Source organism: Sinocyclocheilus anshuiensis, unplaced genomic scaffold, assembly GCF_001515605.1.
Source record: "Sinocyclocheilus anshuiensis isolate Anshui unplaced genomic scaffold, SAMN03320099.WGS_v1.1 scaffold130, whole genome shotgun sequence".
Taxonomy (NCBI): domain Eukaryota; kingdom Metazoa; phylum Chordata; class Actinopteri; order Cypriniformes; family Cyprinidae; genus Sinocyclocheilus; species Sinocyclocheilus anshuiensis.
Window position 1 is genome coordinate 1,528,000 of NW_015544207.1, and position 7,373 is coordinate 1,535,372.

The 7,373-nt window shown below is 35.1% G+C and overlaps 1 protein-coding gene across 1 annotated transcript in view; it reads right to left on the reverse strand.

The window, feature by feature from the left end:
• LOC107697007 (zinc finger protein 512B-like) overlaps positions 1 to 2,716 on the reverse strand; it is a 60,641-nt gene extending 57,925 nt beyond the window's left edge. Inside the window, exon 1 of the mRNA XM_016497622.1 lies at positions 1,935 to 2,716. The gene's annotated coding sequence lies outside the window, so the exon portion shown is untranslated. The remainder of the gene's footprint in view (positions 1 to 1,934) is intronic.
• Between the last annotated feature and the right edge of the window lie 4,657 nt (positions 2,717 to 7,373).

Sequence of the window (7,373 nt, forward strand, 5' to 3'; positions counted from 1 at the left end):
ATAATAATAATAATAATAATAATAATAATAATAATAATAATAATAATAATAATAATAATAATAATAATAATAATAATAATAATAATAATAATAATAATAATAATAATAATAATAATAATAATAATAATAATAATAATAATAATAATAATAATAATAATAAAAAAAAATGAATTAATCAATTTAAAACACTGGCTGAATGGGTTTTTTTTTTATCACAGTCATCAATCCAGAAGGGAAACAGGCAGTTTATTGCAATGAATGAAGCCTGACAATGCCTAATTAAAATAAACAGCACTGATTAGAATGTGATCATACTTTCTTATTAACTTAAATCAATTTCATTTCACTTCTTCATTAGGTTTGGCCTAATGGGTCACTAATTTGTGTCTTTTTAAACAGCCATTAATTTAGAGTTCTATTATTTGCTGAACAGTGGCCGGGCTTATGGCTGTATGATTTATCACGTGTCAAAGGAGATTTTATGAACACCACAGATAAATGTTTCATCTAATGCATGCCGTGGGAATGTCTCGCTGTCAGAGGCGCTAGTAGAGTGCTAATTGAAAGGGTTTACTTTAGGCAATACTGCGTGATCATAACAAACACACACATACAGTACGTCTGAAAGAGATGTGAAATCAAGCTGTAACCCCTCTAACCATCACAGCATACTGTATGTGACAGGACGTGACAACCACTCCCTTTTAAAATGCCAACCAAAACAACAGGTACTGCTCACAGCTGTGCTATTAAACCACAAAACAGGCCCGCATAATGCATCACCAGATCACAGAACGACCCTCCCATCACCTAACCCACAAAGAAGAACGATAGATCGTCAAGTGCTGAAGATCATTACACCAAATTATTTATGGCGCAGAGACTGAAGCTCATTTGTGAGCCAGAAGTTTATTCCAAAAAGGAAAAGAGCAATAAGGTAATAGGAAAAGCAGCTGGTAGGACTAAGTGCTATGGTATTTGGGGAATTTATCACACACTTTAGAAAGGCTGTGGGTGGAAGTGTGTCTACACAATCAGAGAAACACACATGGCTCATTCCTGCTATGCAGTACCTATCAAAACTGTAACTTCTGAAGAATAAATGCTTGATTTGTAATTTAAGCAAGTACTTCTATTTTTTGTATGATATTATTCCAAACGTTCTAAAATGCTCGGATCAGAATCAAACACTTCAGCATTATTAATTATATAATGACATTATTTACACAATAACAAGAAAATGAATAAAATGGTTACTTACAAGAATGGAAATAAGAGCTTTTTAATATTAAAAAGCAGATTTCTGTAATTTTATCAAACAGTGGAACAAATCCAATACCACAAAAACACAGTGCATTAGTATTTTTAGATGTTTATTCTGTTGTTTTCCCATGGGGAAAAAATGATGACACTTCCTGGCAGATGATGTCATAGGGAACTCGTTTTGTAGTAATTTTCAAGTTAAAGATTTTACCACAGACTAACATGACGGAAAGTGATATTTGAGGGCACAGTAAAAATCTATATTGATTCTCAATGAAAACATTATTTCCAAGATTGCAACAACACAAAATGAAGGTCTTAAATCATTTTCACTCCACAGTAAGACTAATATCTGATTTTCATATTCAACATTTCAACAAACATTTAATAACCCAATATGCTAGAACATACATGTCAAGGACATGAAAATGTAGGCCTGCTACTGCACAGTGAGCATGACCCACATAAGTCTTTTTAAGTGCTCAAACAGTGAGTGAGTGTATGTATCATGTCTGACAGTTTACCCATAAACACCACAACACATTCTTCTTGTATATTTCATTCCCAAAAAAAGCCTTAACACCTTGTAACGCCGCTTTGCACAGTCCGGCGAGCTTATGCCTTTATTGGCAGTATTGACAGATAATCGACTTCTCGAAGGCCACACCTACCTGGAAAGTCACCCAACGCTGGCGGGTGAGCGGGTGAGCGGGTCACCCACGTGGGGTCAGGCTACAGCCTTTACTCTCGCGTCGCGCCGCTCGACTTTACATGGCAAACGCACCTGACGCGCGGCGAGTCGCGGACAGACGGGCGTCACGGTCGGTAGCCACACTCACGGCCCCCGCTGTGCGTACCCGCGGAGGAAGATGATGAAGAAGATGAAGAAGAAGAAGGAGGAAGAAAAAAGAGCAAGCTGAGGCAAATGCCCACAAGCCGAACACTTTCACCGTGTTTCCAGACTGCACTCGGCGCCCCTCTTCATCAATATGTAATCCACGAGCTCTCTCATTAAAATCCAACTCAAAAGCACGCGGACAAATACGCAGAAACGCCGCCACAAATATGAAAATACAAGAAGCTTTCATAGGCAGTGAAGCAAAATGGCGACTTTAATACGAAGGAGGAGTAAAAAAACCCTTCGCGCTGTTGCTAAAGGAGGCACGGGGATATGTTTAGTGCAGTAATCGAGGGTGGAAGAAGTGAACGCGACGGAAAGCAGAGGGGAAGGCACAGCGTCGCGCGGTTTCGCCGCAGCCCCTCGATTCTGGTCCTTACCTCGGGATTATGCCGTGTATTAGTTTGATAGGGATATTATCTCCGCGACCGTGTACAGTAACAGTATGGGTGCTGGGTCACACGCGTATCCGCCGCTGCCTTTGACAGTTGTGACTACAGTCGGCAGGCAACTTGCAAACTCTCGCGTTATTATTTATGATCACTCATTTTGATATAAGGCCAATCATTTAGGTATTTCTGCATAATAAAGCCCCTGCCTGAATGGAAGCGTTTGATGCGGCTTGACGTCATGCCGCTCGCTTATGACGACAGCAATGTAGCTTACAGCGGACGCTTAATATTTTTTATTTATTTTTTTTCTTCCTTTATTAGGATTAGCAACAAGTATACAAAAATATACAACCCTAGTAACAACAAAATCACAAAACAAAATGAAAAAAAAATAAAATAAATGTGGACGCATAATATGAGAACGTTCCCAACATTATCATGACGCATGCGATTCTAAGTTTGGAGAAAAGATTGCTTAGTTTTTAGGGCATCTGAGGATATTCATATCATTATGACCTCGTCTTCTTTTCGATAATATATATCATGTGGATTTGCACATATCGATACAAATGCATTATTTTAACTAGTTATTATCTGGATTTTTGCTGGCCAGAAGACAAAAGTTAACATGACGCCGTATCCCTGTAAATATTAAGTTTTGTTTTTATTTGTTTCTGTACTTGCTAAACGAATGCCTATCTTTTATTTCTGTTTACAAAGTGATTAAATTAAACACGTGTATGTGGAATTTTGAACGTTTTAATATTATAATTACATTTAACAACTAAGCAGTTCACGACTTTTCTCAAAGTCTGTCTCGATAATCCGTCAAAATTGCATTTGCAGTGCAAATTATTCATTTGTATGTTTTCTAAATCATTATCAAGTGAGGTCACGCTTTCCGCACCTACGTCACAGGGCTTAAGACTTTAACCCATTATTGTTTGTCTCTTCAAACTATGACGTAATGTAAGCGCCGTCGCTGCGGTCACCAGGAGAGGGAGGCACATGACTGCTGTTCTCAGGATGTTATGGAGACTCCTGGAAAAAGTGATACCCTAAAACGAATTCCTATTTTATACTGGCTGTAAATGCCATATTTGTCCAAAAGTAGCCTCAGAAAGTACAAATAAATCAACGCGCAACGCATGAAAGCCCTCTTTAGCAGACAAGCTCTGGAATGATAACATGCTATGTTTACCTATCCTATCTATTTTAGAGCATTGGTCAATCAACTCTAGTAATCATTCACTATCTTATTTACCAAAAGCGTTTTGCATCGTTACTCTTTCTTCTCTCATATACGTTTCATTCTCATAAAAGTGTCCACTAGTCAGCAGTATAGTGCAGGATTATGTGACAGTAGGATGAGTTTATGACGGATGATAACAGGTGATGAGCACTTAACACGGCTGTGGGCTGTGCAGGCCTGTCCCTTAAACCATAATTCACATGACTTTAATAATGCACATGAAATATAAATATAAATCCTATTGGCTTTTTTTCTGGAAGATGACACGTTTTGTATGTTATTAATATATCAGTCATTCTCCAGAGCACTACAGAAAATCATATGTCTACCAGAGGCCATAAACTGCACTTCGACCTCTGTGTTAGTGATTGGTGAAGGCCGAACTACTCTCAGAGTTACAAAGTATTCTTACATAATGGGTAGTTCATGTCATCTGGACACGTTCCCATAACCCTGTGGTAATACTGTATGTTAGCACTCCAGCTGTATTTTAGGCCATGAAATGAAGTAAAGCAAGCTGTGTGAAGGACCGCTTCAGCTCTGAGTAACTCCTCGCTGTTGAAATCCAAGAATAACTGAAGACATGGAGAGTCATTTCTTTTTGCTGCTGAGATTGGCAATGTGTGTGTTATTTTTGTATGCTCGAGAGCTGCTAGTTCAAAAGAAGAGCAGTTTCCTTTGGATTCCCTTGACGATCCATTTTGCATAGAGAGACTGTGATTCATCTATCAATGCACTTTCCAGGGGTCTTCGACTGGTTTCTCTAGGTGGTCCACCATTTGTGGCTCAGTCACAAACTACTCGTAGAAAAGAGATGTGAATATGCAGTAAACAACAATAAAGTATTTAGCTCATTTGATCTAGTTCTCTTGAATGTGTCTCTCCCGCATTACCAACATCTATGTCTTAAAACATAAATGTACAGCAACGAATATTTTTACTTTTAAAAAATATAGCCTACCTTACTATACTAAAATATACAATTATATTTTTTAAATAAATAAAAGTGTAAAATATGACTCTTTACACTAATAATGATTGTTTTAATGGCTGTTAAATGTAAGCATTACTATAAAAATGCATTAATATTGTTCTCCGTGCATGAATAGGTCAGATTTAAAATACAGCACTCAATTTTACGCAGTACAATGTTATTAACCATAGTACTTGATTAGATCTATTTAGTTATTTACCTTATTTTAATTCATAGAATAATTGTTTCTTATATGGAAATGATTTCATATTTCATGTAATATTTAATTTTAATATGTATAAATATTTATTAAGTTTAGTATTCATTTATTATTTTAAATGTAACCTTATTTCAAAATTAATTTTATTAATCATAAATGATCATTATAAAATAATATTTATATACATTTTTATATTAATACATTTTCGGTTCTCTTTATTTGATATGAAACAGTGTCATTTTAGTATGACTGAATATATGTTATAGTCTCTGTTAATATTTTGAAATAGTTTTTATTTTTTATAATTTATTTTAATTTTAGTTGAAGTTTCAGTAATTCCACAGTTTTTTTCCAATATATAGTTATATATAGTTTTTGTGAATTTTTATTTTTAGTTTATTTTAGTACTTAAGTTTTTTAATATATTTTATTTCATTTCAATTATTTATTTGATTTCAATTGATTTCCATTTATTTATTGTTAGTTAGTTTGTTTGTCTTTAGTTAACAATAATATCCCCGATGTAAATTGTGTGTTATAAAAGTATATAAAATACAGAATAGAAAATGTGTTATAAAATAGAAAATAGTTCATTCTCCAAGCAATCCCATTACCTCCCCTCTCTCTTTCTCTCTTTCTCTCTTTTCCCATCATATAATGAAGCTGAAATGAATGGTTATGGTTGAATAGGGATCGACAGAGCATAAATCTACTGATATATAGATTTGCGTGTGTTGCTGATAAAGCAGAACGGTGTCATAGATCTTGAACACCATTAAGCGGATTTCTCAACACTTGCTGGTCAGTTTACCATCAGGTGTTCACTTACCTTGAGTCACGGCCCAGTGACTGCAGCAGAGAGAACGGAGCGACGAGAAGAGTTCAATGATAAATAAGATGACATGAGAGATATAGGCGATACAAGGGTTTGTGTGTGTGTGTGTGTGTATCTGTTACAGTGATGATCGACCACGCAGATCTTTCATCTTGAATAGATGGAGTGTGTAACATGTGTTTTGTGGAGCACAACATGAACAGAACCCAGAGGGAAAGTGCAGTCATATATCACAATAGCAGAGCAGTTCAGGGATCTCAAATAAATGCTGCTGTCACCAGCTCACTGACAGAGATACATATGCATCCACGCTGCGCCTGACTAGTCCTGGATTTGTCCCATCACAGACGGTGTTGTGAATAATGAAAGAGAACATACCAGGAAAGCCTTGCTAAAATAGCATAGAGCGTTTGTACATAGACCATGCTGGGAAATTTTTCAGTCGCCTTAATTGTTAGTACTTCAAAGACATAGATGGGTTTATGCTGCCTTCGAGACTTCCTGTGATTTATTATTTATTTATTTATTTTTACTTCCTGATTAAAAAAAAAAAAAAAGATGTTTTACTTAGGCAGCAAAGGATGTGCTTGTTGCTTTATTTTTATTATTTTTTCTTTATTTTATTTTTATTTTGTGTTCGCACAAAGAATGATTGGAAAAGTAGTTACAAATGATCAAAAACTATTAGCTTCTACCATGATTCTCAGAAAATAAAGGCTTAAAGAAAATATGAGTCTGCCAAAGCTGGGTCAATGGCATGACACTCATTTTTGTCTCAAACTATTATTTCATGTAAAAATACACTGAAAATGCAATTAATTTAGTGAATACAACTGATCAAAATATAAAGAATATGAGATAAATAAAATAAAGGAAAGCCCTTAATAATTATTATTTATGGCACTATTATTATTTATTTAAAAAAATATTGAATTTTTTAAAATAAAGAATATTTCTGTAAATATTTACAAAACATATTAACAAAACAACCTACAGTTAAATCTAATTTACCAAAAAGAAAAAAAAAATGTATACACGGAATTCTGGGAAAGCCAGTTTATGGATTTTCACTGTAAATACACTGTTCTTTTTCACTTCCACAAACTGTACTTTTAACAGCATTTTACTGTTAAATTACATGAAATGTCTAATTACATCTATTACAGTTTTTCACAGCAAGGGATAGCTTTAAGCAGTTAACAGGTTTTTCAGTCTTTTTTTTTTTTTTTTTGCATTGCATTTTTACAGTTTTATAGTTAAAATTACAAGCATTTTTTTTTTTTTTTTACAGTGCATCATTTCAAAACAACTTTGTCAATCAGGCTTTAGTGCTTTACCATAGAGCAAGAGTTTGGCATAGGCGTTATGACATAATACAAATAAAATTATGACAGAAGTGATCCTCTAGATTTGAGATGAGATTGAGACTTTTCTTGAAAATGGTATAAAACCAAACCAGCATGAAAACAAATGGCGCTTTTCCACTGCGTGGTACGACTCTGCTCGGCACGGCTCGGCCCGGGTTGGCTCGGCACGGGTA